This window comes from Amphibalanus amphitrite, unplaced genomic scaffold (genome assembly GCF_019059575.1).
Source record: "Amphibalanus amphitrite isolate SeventyFive unplaced genomic scaffold, NRLGWU_Aamphi_draft 000398F_arrow, whole genome shotgun sequence".
NCBI classification, from domain to species: Eukaryota; Metazoa; Arthropoda; class Thecostraca; order Balanomorpha; family Balanidae; genus Amphibalanus; species Amphibalanus amphitrite.
Genome location: NW_024881892.1, coordinates 499,932 through 514,776, shown reverse-complemented (window position 1 = coordinate 514,776; position 14,845 = coordinate 499,932). Strand labels below are relative to the sequence as shown.

The window sequence follows — 14,845 nt, the reverse complement described above, 5'->3', positions numbered from 1 at the left end:
AAAAAAACGTCTTGCTTAATTCAACTCAAGATTGCCAGCTTGCAAATGATGGTATAGTGTTGTAATTTGACATACCAATGCGCAAAGAAATGACGCAAACTTGATGAAAATTTTGGCTCGTTGTTTGCACTCGAATTTGATATATATGTTACAGGCAATGTGTGGAATCAGGCATTCTATAGAATGCCTAGGCATTCTATAGAATGCCTGACCGACCAGGCATTCTATAGAATCCCTAGGTATTCTATAGAATGCCTGACCCACCAGGGATTCTATAGAATCCCTAGGCATTCTATAGAGTGCCTGATTTTCAGGCATTCTATAGAATGCCTGGGAAATATACGCATCTTACCAACAAATGAGTGAAGGCTGTATAAGATTATGAGTGCGGACCGATATGCAACGTTATTATTTCTGCCAGGCTACCTTGCGGTCAGCTATGTTAAATGTTCATTCAGTCAATTTTTCATGTCAGGTATTCAATCCAACCTTATTAGGTCAAGTTGTAGATCATCTTTAAGGCATGGTAAATGGTAATTCGGAAAGTACAGAGTTTTCGTCACGACGCTAGAAAGACGATGGTGTTAATGTCATTATCGGAAACGCATTTGGTCAAAAATTCGCGCAGAAAAAAGTTTGCAAAAGCGTACATTTTTGGAGGATTTGCCCTTTGGAAGACATAGCATCGATTTACGGTCAAACTGTAGAAAACAGCTTCGAGTCAAAAATGGCCAAAAATTGGCTTGACCTAAAAATGGCTCAACTACACAGTTGTTTTAGATATGGCATCCTTAGGAACATTGCCAAAGCATTACTGGAGTCCAATTTCATTATTTTGACGACCGTTCGAACACCGCAAGGCTCAGAAGTCAAGTTGGAAGGGGATCGAACAGCACCTTGTTACGGCCGGGCCACCGCCCGGCGTCGAATAATGAACCATTTATTCAGTTTCTTCCCTGACATTGCAGTGTAGGTTAAGCTGCCCATGTATATGAGAGTAGTTACACGAAGTGCTTATAACGATATAACATGGTGCTTTTTTTGTTATATTCTTCACCGTCATTTCTAGCATCAGAACAAATCAATCGTAATTTGTAAGCACTTTCGATTCTAGCTTACGGTTCACCCACCCAGCCAATACTCCACTAGTGCAGCTTAGTATGTACCCGTAGCAACATAATCCTCCGAGGGTAACCGTTTGAGCGACTGGTTGGCCTGTCCCTTGCGCCGTGACTCTCCCGTGCCAACGGGATTGGATCAGTTGCTGCTTGCGGCGCACCATTTGGTGGCTGGCATAGCCCAATTTCTCCCTCGCTTCCTCTCATCTCATTGCCCTGAAATGGTTTCAGATGACGACCGGCCTAATTCAACAAAGAAAATTAGGTAAACAAATAGTATTACTGCCACTGACCCATAAATTTCGAAGTGTTGTTTGGGGCAATCAGAATACTTGGGCATTCTATAGAATGCCTGGGAGCTTAAGCCAGGCATTCTATAGAATACCTAAGCAGTCAGGGATTCTGTAGAATGCCTAGGGATTCTATAGAATGCCTGGTCGGTCAGGTATTCTATAGAATGCCTAGGCATTCTATAGAATGTCTGATTCCACACATTGCCTGTAACATATAGACCTCCAAAGTTCGGAACGTTTTTCTGGGCCACCCGGTATAGCCAAGGGTTTCTGAAAAAGAACTGACAACGGTAAGTTAAATTTTGAAATGATGCAGGTCTTATTGAAAATAGTTTCCTTCCATATCCTGGACCTCACATTCCTTGTGAAGTGCTCCGCTAACACAAGTTCGGTCTGCGATCTGATAGCGATAGTGGTCGGCAGGCTCATTTGTGCGTTATTGAGCCCGCGCCCCGGCTCCCTCACATCTCGGCCCATAGGCCGCCGCCCGGTCAGAATAACAATGGTCTCAGTACTGGCGCGGCTGACAGGCTGAGGGAGCCACCCGGGCATCTGCCGGACTGACAGGGGTGATTTACAGACAGCACAGACCACCACCCGGTGGGGGTGAACCGTCACCGGTCACAGGTCATGGCAGAGGGGACGCATGGACCGACATCCGTCAAAGGTCACTAACGCTGGGGACTCAGGCGCCCCAGTCCCCACTAACGAAGGTCATGTATGCAGTGAGACCAGAGGGCAGGCTGGTGCATGAGACGACCCCGGCAGCCAGAAGACGCTGCGTGTCACCTATCCAAAAACATGGCATGTATGCGGAAGGAAGCCACCCCCGAACAGGTGCGGCGCGGCACCCGCGGCGTACGCGGAACCGACAGCGACTGGACGCTGAAAAATACCAACAATGATGACGGTCCTCTGACTTGCAGCAGCCTCTGTATTCCGGACGGCGCAAGGTCCGCCATTGTCGTACAGTCTGTCTTAACCCGCGCACCGACGGGGGGGCAGATATCCGCCCCCCGGTTTTTCGCGAATAGCGGGAAAACCGCGGCGCTTAGCGCCGCGAAATTTGGTATGACTATAACCTCATCAATTTTACACATGGTGTGCAAGTTTGAACCTCCTAGCTTTGAAGGTCAGGTCACCAGGTCACTTTGAATGACCCAACCTCAAGTCACTTTTTTGCAACTTTGTCACCGTGCCAGAGCTACAGTAGATGTCGGAGGCCCTTGAAAGTCGCAGGATATTATTAGGTCATTAGTAGCTACAATTTGTTTATCTCGGAATTTTGATATCGGTGACCTAAGGTCAGGTCAATTTCGCGACCTCCCCATTATAAGTCAATGGGGGAAAAATCAACTCCCTGTTTTTACCACTAAAACGGGTCGGAATGGCCCCATATACCATACATGACTTCATATACGATCAACCTTCACTACCTTGAGGTCTGTTTTGCTGTTGGGCAGCTGCTGAGGTCATGTGACGTCATCAAAGGTCACCAAAGGTTTTTGGCCAATAACTCAGTACAGGAGCAAGATACAGACGCGTGGATGGTCTCATTGTGTTCAGCTCGTCAAGACGCATCGAATGATATACATGATGACCTCGAGGTCACGTGACCTGAGGTCAACCTTTGACCTTGACCTTTCGAGGTCAACATATATATCATTCGATGCGGATTGACGAGAGGATCACGATGATGCCCTTAGTTTGTTCCTATCTTGACTAATTCGAAAGTTATTCGCGAAAAACTCTCTCCATATCTAGCGCCGCCATTTTGACTTTTTCGACCCCTGTGACGTCATCTTTGACCTGACCTGAAAATGACCTTAGTAAAAATTGTAGATCTTGGCCGTGCGTATCCGATGCCCTTTACCGCTTGTCGCTATCTTGCTTCGTTCTCGAGATCTCAGGGGGGCGGTCATCCGCCCCCCCCCCCCCGTCGCGTCGGTGCGAAGTTGGCGCAGACCCCCGTCGGTGCGCGGGTTAAAAGTACCGCGCAAAGTGACGGTGGATCCATCAAGCCTGCCTGAGGAAGGGCCTGCTAAATATGGGTCACCGAAGCAATTGACATCCTCGTCCATTCCCTAGGTCAGTTGGTCGGTGACTTTCAAATTAAAGCAGGCCCTTTCTCCGTCAGGCTTGATGGATCCAGCGTCACTTTGCGCGGTACTTACACCAGACTGACAGACTGTACATACACCGCTCTGCGTCGTCCCGCCGCCTTCACCCAGTGCCGTGGCCCCCGGTCCCGTGGGACAGCCAGCTGACCAGCGGAGCTCACCTGACAGCTCACCTGGTCGCACCCAGTGGCGGATCCAGGGGGGGGGGGGGCAAAATGGGCATTTCCCCCCCCCCCCCCAACGGCATAATTTTAACATTACGCCTATGGACGATGCATGGAAAGAATCGATAAATTGTTATGGTTTGCCCCCCCCCCCCAAAAAAAAACTCTGAGCTGGATACGCCTCTGGTCGCCCCCGCCGCCTTCACCCAGTGCCGTGGTCCCCGGAACCGTGGACAGCCAGCTGACCAGCGGCGCTCACCTGGCGTGCTCGATGTCGCGCTTGTTGCCCAGAAGGACGGTGGTGAAGCAGCCCGGCAGTTTCTCCTGACTGAAGGTCTCAAAGAAGCCGGGAGCTGCATCTGAAACATGAACCGATTGCTTGAGCAATGAGCATGACCACTGGCCACTTCATAATAAGGAAGGTAGGTATCGTCTGCTTCATGAAAACCATGTATGCAAGTAAGTTTCAAGTTTCTTTTTTGAAATCATCAATGACTTTCAATGATGTTGCACTGAAAAAAAAATGTTGCAAATCCTCCGCACAATAGATTCGCCTTCTGTTTATGACCGCCAAAATGGCCGTGTTAGCGTTCAGATGTGTATCAACAAAGAACAGCCAGCGATTGACAAATCATAGCCTGTCTTGCCTGAAGAGCATGGTAGCTAATGTCAGTAAGAACTATCATGAGTAGGTCAATGAATGTCAGCCAAGGGTAAACATCAAAACGTGATTTAACCCTCGCCGGCCGAGGGGGGGGGGGGGGGGTGCCGCCCCCCCCCCCCATAGGGTTTTTTCGCGATAGCTCCGAACACGCTGGCGATAGAGAGCTGAAACTTGGCATACCTGACCTTTGATCCAAGCCGCATCTTTTGACACCAACCGCATTTTTGGGTCAGGTCAGGTCACTGACCTATGACGTCATAAGTGAACCTCTGCACGGTCTTCAGATGTCGCAACTTCGCAACGCCCTCACTGCCAGAGGAGATGTCACAGGGAAATGAAACTTGCAGGATCTAGTATCCATTATGAGTCTCACAACTTGTATATCTCGGATTTTTCCTAAAGGTCATATAAAGTCAGGTCATTTTCGTGACCTCACCATTATAAGTCAATGGGGAAAATGAAAACTGTTATTCTGGCGCCGGGAATGATCTCCAACTATCTCAAGCACACAGAATCGTGATTTGATGCACTCCTTGCAAGGTTAGGTGCGTCACTTTTGCAATGTTGACCTTGTGTGACGTCATTTATGACGTCATCAATGTCATATTAGTTTTTCGTCAATAACTCCTGATCAAATTGAGCTAGCGAGTCGGGGAAGCCACCAATGGACTCAGGAAGACCTGCCGAATCGAATGATATGCAACATGACCTCTTTCGACCAACTTCGTGACCTTGGGGTGCTGACCTGACCTTGACCTGAGGTCAACACCCCAAGTTGACCTGACCCGAACAAAAAGTACATCATTCGACGCGCCTGAGCGAGGCGAACACGATGCTGCCAAAATCGCGGCTCTGCGGCCGTTTTTTGCGAAGTTATTTACCAAAAACTGAACCGTACCTTGGGGCACTTGACCTGACCTCAGAGGTCACCGGTTGACCTAGGACCTTAAAATCGGGTACCAATCTCTGCGTCTCGTAACGGCGCACACGCTCGTTTTTTCCGCGACGCGCTAGCTCCACCAGGGGCGAAAAGGCGAGGGGGGGTCGTACCCGCCCCCCCCCCCCCTCGGCCGGCGCGTATGTAGAAAACCAATAGGTCCGGCGAGGGTTAAGAAAGTACCTACCTACAGACATTGCCACAGACAGTCATGGCCCAAACTTATGAAATATTCACGAAAATTCATTCCAACGTTCAATGGACAGTTGCCAACACACGTCGGATCATTAGAGAGTGGCACTGGCGACTGGCGAGACCTTTGTTCTGATGCGTAACCGTTCACGCATATGCAAATATGACTGTCAATGACCTCGAGAATACGCGATGCTGAATTTCCACAAGCTCTAATGGCCGCAATTACCATTCTGTTGTGGACTAAATCAGACATGTGCTTGGATCCGAGAGCTGGATCTATGATCTCAGTGGATCTCTCGACAAAATAGAGGGGTTGGATCTATGATCCGAGTGGATCTCTCGACAAAATTCAGGGGTTGGATCTATGATCTGAATGGATCTCTCGACAAAATTTAGGGGTCGGATCTATGATCTCTGTGGATCCAGTGGGCAAAAATTTGTGGAGGACCTATGCTCTGTATGGATCTCACGACAACATGTAGCCAATGAAACCCTTATCCTACATAATTGTACACCTTACAGTGCAATACAATTGAGAATTATCACTTGTGGACATGGTTATTGGTTAAGACCACTTGTGATCATTAGGTATCATCATTAAATTTGAATTAAAATAAACAACATTTGTACTACATTTAAAATAAACCAAGAACATGCATATTGCTACTTTTTGTGACCAATTGTAACTTTTTCATGACAGCACTGATGACAATCTTATCAACAAGCTACAGCCACTTTAATTCAAAGAACAAACAGTACAGACAGATGCAGTGGCAGCAGGGCACTGCAGATTTTCATTTTGGTCCCATTCTTTCTGCAACGCCAGTAGGGCTAATGCTAAAATGCCAAAATCTATGGGGGGCACTGTACCCTGGTGCCACCCCCCCCCCCCCCTGTTCTGCCGCCTATGGACAGATGTTAGGAAATCAAACCTGGAAGCCAAATAGGTCAGTTTTGTTAAAAATAATCCAGCAATCCACTTCTGCCAGGTATGAAATCCCAATCCAGAATGTTCATATGAGCTATTAGTATGTGCAACACAATTTCGATTTAGTAAGAATAGCAACCAACCTCTAATACTTTCCTAATAAAATTACAAGTTCAAAAATGGCATCAACTTCTTCAGATTACCTACCTACTTTTGGCCACTTTTGGCATCGTGCCACGTGTCACGGTCATAGAATACCCACGTGTGGTGCCATGCTGTGCTTTTGTTATGAGAGAGCCTCCCAAAAAAAGACAAACGAAATTCACAGCTCAGGTTTTGGTAATATGGTTTTATCACGTCATTATCGTTTGACCAATGAAAAATCTTAATTTGACCAAGACCGTAATGATTCCAAAAGATTCCCCGTAATAGGCCCTTTAAACTAATGACGTAAGATATTGTTATTCTTTTGAAAAGTGAATAAAATAAAGATGCAAGGCGCACACCGCTCACACTGAAAGAAAAGTACACCTTGGTAATTTGAATTTGATTATTATACACCGCCATTACACCGAAATCAAGAATATTTATACCCTTGTTCGACGTATATGGAGAATAAAATAATGCTCCGGTGCGAATGTACTCTATCACGAGCGTATTCTTGGGGTTTAATTCAATCCAGTTTAACACTCATGGTGCAATTCTAACTTTTGAGATATTTACCCCTCTAATTGATGGATGGTAAAATTACTACCATAGTGTATTTTCTTCAAGTGGGATAAGAATACCCATCTGATAGCATAAATTTGCACTCTGATTTGTCAGCTGATAATTCAACCCTCATCATGGTGTAAATATGCATCCTTGGTAAAGTGTGTTTCGATGAGGATGGTGTTTTTTTATGACAAGGATTTAAAATACCCTAAACATAATAGTTCTGCACCCATATGCTCATTATTTTACGATAGCGTCCACGTGCGGCTCGCGAGCCTTCCGTTTCCGCCATTTTCATTTTTGTGTCTGCTCCGGACCGGATCGCCACGGAGACTTCTGGCGCTTGCAAGTGATCTTCTGGCGGTTGAAACAGTGAGATAGGTGCGAGTGTGCTGGTGCGTTCGGTGTGGTGATGACTGACTAGTGCTGGACCCATTTCCGAATAACTTTGAGGGTAAGTTGACTTGATAATGTTTCGATGTAGCAGTTGATGAAATTGATTTGCTGCTGTCTGTATGCACGTCACTCACTTAGCTGTTTGTGTCAATACGTGGCATTCTGATTAGTGATTCCAGAAGCTCAAATTGACCCTCTCAGTTTGTTCTCAAGGGCAAATTGAGAAATCAGTTAAGTACCTACTGAGGTTGTTAACTGTAACTTCATCAAATGTTCAATGTGTCGATTGATCAATATATGTTTAGGTATGTTTAGTAATTTTATTTCTCTACGTTTTACAAAAGTACTAGAATTTTGGCCTGAAAAAGTTGCTAATTTATGTTGTGTATTACTTTCAGGTTTGGGGTGACCTGACTCTCGTCGTGGGTCACGCCGGCGAGAATGGCATTAGGACAAAGTCACCTCAATGACGCGACAGGCGTGCTACACCGCACAACTCCTGCCTCCGGAGGGCGCCACACCCGTTGAAGGTGAGTTTTAAACTACCATTAATGATGACTGACGACAATTGTCCGTCTGTCTGTCTGTCCGTCTGTCCGTCTGTCCGTCTGTCCGTCTGTCCGTCCGTCCGTCTGTCCGTCCGTCCGTCCGTCCGTCCGTCCGTCCGTCCGTCTCGCCTGTCTCATCCATGGGCTCCGCCACCGGGGGGAGGGGGGAGGGACGGGGGACGTGTCCCCCCAATATTTTACATTTGTCTGTTTCGTCTGTCTCGTCTGTCGGTCCGTCCGTCCATGACATACAATATCGTTCTGTAATTAAATGTTACAGTGCTTACTAGTTATATCTTTCAGTTTTCACGGACAGACATACAATATCGTTCTTTCCCTTATGATTACAGTGCTTAACCCGCGCACCGACGGGGGAGCCCCCCCCCCCTCAGGTTATAGCATAAAAAAGGCGGCGCATAGCGCCGCCAGATTTGGCACGACTGTTGATACATCCATTTCGCACACACTCTGGAAATTTTTAGCTCATATCTTAACCCTCGCCCTGGCAGGGCATTTTTCATAACACGGCCTGGCAGGGGGGGGGGGTCGATGCGACCCCCTCTCGCGATTGGCTCCTATGGCACCTAGAAACACCAAATTTGGTAGGTAGGTGGGCCCCCTGGAGTTCTCGCCCCTGTGCAAATTTGGTTGCTCTAGGTCAATATTTAGGGGGGTTTTGGGGGGTATAAATGTAAAAATTTCGCTAAAAACAGGTCAAACGTTTTTCGCTTATAACTTTTGATCTAATTAAGATAGAGCAAAAAGAAAAGCACCAGTGAACTCAGCACGTCAAGGCGCGTCGAATGATATACTTTTTAGCTTGCTTAAGTGTACTTAAAGCTTTTCTTAAATTTTAAGTAAACTTAAATTAATAAATTAAGTTCAAGTTAACCAAATTGCATCATATTCCATATCATTCGATTCGGCTGATCACCAGGAACACAATGATACCATTTTTTAAGCTCTAGCGTCATTATGTGCCAAGTTATTGGCAAAAACGTCATTTGACCTCAGTTGACCTCATTTGACCTGACCCATGGATAAGTACACCAAACAAAGAAGCACCAAGTGACCTGCTGTCAAGTACCGTGGTTTCAAAGCACAAAAGTGATAGAACGAAGCGGATATCTCCAGTATTTTCCGAATTTAGTATTTTCCCATAGGCTTAACATTACGACGTAATGACCTCTAACTGACCTCAGGTCAGTGACCTCAAAAAAGCCGGACTATATGTTATACAACTCGGTGAACTTAGCACATCCTGAAAGTTTGAAGGAAATCAGTCAAAAAATGTGAGTTGGACAGGTGCATAAAGAAAATTGAGATTTGACCATGACCTTGTACCGGTTTTTCTGACCTGGTGACCTGACCTAAGGTCACCCGGACCTGAAATTTTCAGGTCATATGTAAGAAGGCTGCCCCATAGGCTGTGCCAAATTTGGCGGCGCTGCGCGCCGCCGTTTTTACGCTATCTTCGAAAAACCTTAGGGGGGGGTCGCATCGACCCCCCCCCCCTGCCAGGGCGAGGGTTAAAAAAGTCAAGCCACCAGGCCACGTTAAGTGACCTCACCTCGAAACACAATCTTCGAAGTTTGCTATCTCGTTGTTGAAAGCAGATCTTGAAACTTACAGAAATAATTTTGGTGATGAGCACCTACAACTCGTATATCTCAGACAGGGGCGGATCCAGGATTTTTCGGGAGGGGGGGCGGCAAGTCAAAATAGGGGCGACCTGGCAATCTGGGGGCGCTTCATACGAAAGGGCGCCAAACCGTCGTCAAAATCGAGAGTCGTCGAACCCGCGCCGTGGTGTGGGACGTTGTCATGCTCCCCCTCAGGTTTTTCGCAAATATCTGAAAAAACAGCTGTGCGCAGCGCCGCCGTTTTCAGCACACATTATCATGCACCTTTTTTGCACATGTTGTGAAAGTGTCAGGCCCGGGTCATGCAACGGCAGGTCACCAGGTCATGACAAGTGACCTAACCCCATGGAATGTTAAAATGCTCACCATTGCTATACCGACAGAACGGTCGCTTTGAAACTGTCAACGATTGATGAAAGCAACAATATTCATGAAATGTATATCTCGGAATTTTGATATTTGTGGGCTAAGGTCAAGTCAGTTTTGCGACCTCTCCAATCTCCATTAGGTATACCGGGTAGGTATACCTAAGTTTATGTGAGACAACTGAAAGGCTTTTGGACGAGCGCCATTCTAGACAATCGCAAGCATTAGGATACATGTAAAATCAACACACTGAATAAGAAAATTGCACCTGTGACCATTCATTGTGTCCCACAGGTCATCCCAGGTCATCAAAGGTCCTGAACAGTTTTTTGAAAATAACTTTTGATAGATACATATGCTAGAACGATAAAAACACCTCCGTTGTGTTCAGCTCGACGATACAGATCGACTGATATGCAACATGACATTTCCCGGTGAGGTCATGACCTTGACCTGAGGTCAAATTATCAAAATTACCTTTGTCATGACCAAAAAATTACAAAATTACTCGACGACAGAAACGCGATGCTGGCAAACGTAATGTCGAGCCTCTCTTGAGTCAAAAGCTATTGCAGGAAAACATTGTTCGTAAAACTGCTATTTTTAGAGTTTTTGCCCTCTGGAGGCTAGACCGTTGACCAGAGGTCAATTCTGAGGGCAGTTCACAGAAGCACCTTTGAAAGGGCTATTGAATGCGCTTTACCGCGGCACTATAGCTCTATTGGTTTCCGAGCTATGTGCCGGCGTTTCGAAAATTGTTGAAATAGGCAACATTTTACCTTTGATGACCTTTGGTGACCTGACCTTATTTGACCTATCCTAGAAAACCGCTTACCGCGTGTCTCTAGTTCTACGCGACCTAGGAGCCGATTTAGACGAGGGGACGTGACCTCCCCCCCCCCCCTAGCACGACACGGAAAACTCAGACCACCAGCACGGCGCGGGTTAAAAGTCATAGATGGGCGCCGCTACGTTAGCAAAAAATATTAGCAAAAAGGTGGCCTCCATTTGCTGGTGCATCCTTTTTCTCTTTTTTTTCTGGAAGCGTCTCACTTATGCTGGTTTGCCTCACTTCTCCTGAGGGCGCCCAACCTCTGCTTGGATCGCCCAATGCCTCATGGGGAGGCCCACTTTGCTTGAGTCGCATCATTTCTTCTAAGAACGACCTATTGGCTGTAGGCGACCCACTTATCTGGGACGGCCATCTTCTGCTAGAAGCGCCCCTCTTCTTCCTGATGCGTCACACTTCTACTTGGAGTGCACCTGTTCTGTTAGGGCGCCCCTTTGCTGCTGGGGAGTCCCCTTTTCTACTGTGAATGGGGCGACCCTCTCCTGTTGGGCGACCCCAAATTCTGCTGGAGGCGCCCCATTTCTGTCCAACTTTTGCTGGGGTGCCCCTGTTCTGCAGGGGACACTTCTCTTTTGCTAGAGACACCTCTTCTGGGGGCGCCCTTCCACTGCGGGGACTTATCTCTTCTGCCAGCGGCACCCCCTTTTTTCTTATGTTTTTTTTTTTTTACCGGGGCGTCCCTCTTTTGTTCGGAGTGGGGCACCCTTCTCCTTTTTCTGGGGCACCGCCCCTCTGCTGGGGCTGCCCTTCCGCTGTCAGGGGCGCCCCTCTTGTGCAGAATATGCTCCTCTTCTTCTTGTAATGAGGCGCCCCTCTTCTACTGGGGGCACCCGACGACTGCTGCCTGCTGGGAAGCCCATCTGCTGCCGGGGTAACTATCTTCTGCCGGATATTGTCAATGGGGCGCCCCTTTCCTGTTTGGCGAGCCAAAAGTCTGCCGGAGCCCGGAGACTCCCTATTTCTGGTCAACTTTTGCTGTGGCGCCTCTCTTCTGCTGGGACGCCCCTCTTCTGGTGGGGGCGCCCCTCTCCTGTTGGAAACCCTTCTCTTCTGGGCCCCCTCCGCTGCCGGGGGCACCCCTCTTCTCTTAGTGGCATCCATTTTCTTCTTATGGGGCTCCTTTTTTGCTGGGGCGCCCATCTGCTGTCAGGGCGCCTCTCTTCTTCTCGGAATGGGGGCGCCTCTCTCCGTTTGCTGGGGCGTCGCTCCTCTTCAGGGGTGCTTTCTCCTGCTGGAGGTGCCCTTCCGCTGCCAGGGGCGCCCCTCTTGAACAGAAGGTATCTTTTTATTCTTTTAATAAGACGCCGCTCTTCTGCTGGGGCGACTCTCATCTGCTGGGAACGGGCAATTGGGCGTCGCTCTCGTGCTTGGTGAGCCCAACTTCTGAGTGGAGGCGCCCTTTTTCTCCTCAACCTTTGCTGTGTCGCCGCTCTTCTGCTCGGGGCCCCCTCTCTGCCGCGGGCTATGGGCGCCTTTTCGGATGGAGGGGGGGGGGGGGTGGCCGCCCCCGCCGCCCCCCGCTGGATCCGCGCCTGAGGGGCGCCATGTTTTTTTTTTCAATGGGGCGCCCAGTCGCCTGTGATCTTCAATGGGGCGGGGCGCCTGTTATGCTTTGCAGATCAGGGGCGTAACCACGCTAAAAGTGGTGCGGACAAACTTATAGGGGGCGCCATCCCTCAAGGGGGCGCCATCGCCCAAGGGGGGCGCCATTGCCTAAGGGAATGGGGTGAGTAAGAGGGGCGCCTTTATGTGAAAGAGGGGCGCCTATGAAGTTTATAGGGGCGCCTCCATGCGATAAAAGGGGCGCCTTGCCTTGGTAGCGACTGCGTATGCAATCCACTACCATCTACTGTTGCGTCGGAGCTTTGTGTGGGGCGCCATTGCATGGGTCGTGGGTATTGATAGTGCTAAAGCGCGCCTTATATGTATATGGCGTTGTCCGGTGCCCGGCGCCGTCAGGCGCCGGGCACCGGACAGCTGAAAGGGCGCCACTTTGCCGGGGGGGGGGGGGGCGGCCGCCCCCGTCGCCCCCCCCTGGATCCGCGCCTGATCTCAGAATTGCATATCGATGACCTACGAATAGGTAATTTTTTACCTGCCCATTATAAGTCAATGGAATAAATTTCAAGTCATTCTTATGTCCATCAGATTCCTTTTTTATACGACTTTTTAGCTCTTCTGTTCATGAGCTACGGAGTCGTTTGTTGAATGTTGTCGGTCTTTTTACGGTTACTCGCATAATTTGACCTTCGATGACCTCTGATGACGTCATTTTGAACCCTAGCGAAAAATGACCGAAGTACTTTTTTCATAGACCTTCTTACGAGCTTTCGAATGTCGTTTGCCGCTTCTCGCTAAGTTACTTAGTTCTTGAGATCTTTGGGGGGCGGTCATCCACCCTCTCGTCGCTTCTAAGTTGGCTCAGAACCCCTTCGGTGCGCGGGTTAATAGATTCATCTGTCAATTCTTAAGTATCGACATTCAAAATTGCTATTTTCTTAAAGATTACAGTGCTTAATATTTCTTTACATCCTTCAATTTACATGGATGGGCGGATGGACGGACGGATGGACGGCCTGACATACGAAGTCGTTCTTAACTTAAAGATTGCAGTGGTTAATGGTTCTTTTTATCTTTCAATCTTGGTAGATGACGACCTGGCGGCCACCTTGGTGATCGGTGGCGGCACGACGATTTCGGAGCTGCAGGATGGGCGCAACTCTGTGTCCGTTCACCCAGAAACCCAGTGCCTGGTCAGCTATGTGAAATATCGTCTCCCAAACAGTGAGATGAAGATGCTGGCTGCCTTCGCTGCGGCGCACGCTGTGCTATATTTGCCTTTTAGAGGGCCCAGCATGATCCTTTTTGAGGTCATATATGCACGGGTTATGAAGTTCGCGATTCCTCTCAGTGCGGCCGAGAATGCCATCCTTCGTATAATCCACTGTTGCCGATTCAGAGGCACCAGTGCAGTGGTCGGGTGACCGAGCAGGGCCCTGTTTCACGGCACGGCACTACTGTGCGCTACTAGTATCGCGGTATTGAGTTTCCATAGAAACATCTACAAACTTGGACGCTCCAACATTGAGAGCGTTCCAGTATGTGCATGGATGTTTCCAAAAGGAACTCAGCACCGCGATACACGTAACGCACTGTAGTGTCGTGCCGTGAAACATCTTCAGTACCTATAGGCACTGAAGATGATGTGAGTTGAGAAGGCCTCAGTCAGTTTTTTTAACGGAGTTTTTGTTGTCAGTGCTTTCCTAGTTCGTACACCTGGACCTGTGCTTTGATTTCAGAGACCGTACGTTTGGTGTCGATACTCGTTACACGAAGAAATGCTCAGTTGTTTTTAAAGTACATGATGAAACGTGACTTAGTGACCTGATGAACTGTGCTGTGAATAAAATGTGATTTGTGCAGCTTGTGATATCCTCAGGGAAGTCAGTGTTGGGAGGAACCAATCTGTAGCAACCTGTGATCTGTCGTTTCAAGTTATTTTAAATAAACAATACGTTGGAGAGATGCACCATAGTTGACTTTATCGAAAGTGCTCAGAAGACGATAGTAGATACAATCACGCTGGGGGATAGTTATGGCTGGCGATGTATATTTACCCAGTCGTATTTTTACTCCCTCTGGAAAAGAACATACAATTATTATCGTTCACTTTTGTTTTGTATGCGGATTATAACGTGAGCTATTTTTACATCTTGACTTAAATTGTACACATTCAGCTTCGCAGCCCGCTGGTATTTCTACACCATGTCGCAAGGCGTAGAAATTGTTTTGGCTTAAATTGCACTGTGGCGTAAAATTATTATCGTAAATTACATGCTTAATTCTTCCTAACGCCCCTTTACACCCTTTACCTTGGGGTGTAAAATGAATTGATTTGGGGTGGAGATT

The 14,845-nt window shown here is 48.0% G+C and overlaps 1 protein-coding gene across 1 annotated transcript in view; it reads right to left on the bottom strand.

Annotated features, from left to right (window-relative positions):
• Window positions 1–3,971, bottom strand: part of LOC122390517 (sodium channel protein 60E-like) — a 57,623-nt gene extending 53,652 nt beyond the window's left edge. Inside the window, exon 1 of the transcript XR_006258168.1 lies at window positions 3,955–3,971. The gene's annotated coding sequence lies outside the window, so the exon portion shown is untranslated. The remainder of the gene's footprint in view (window positions 1–3,954) is intronic.
• Between the last annotated feature and the right edge of the window lie 10,874 nt (window positions 3,972–14,845).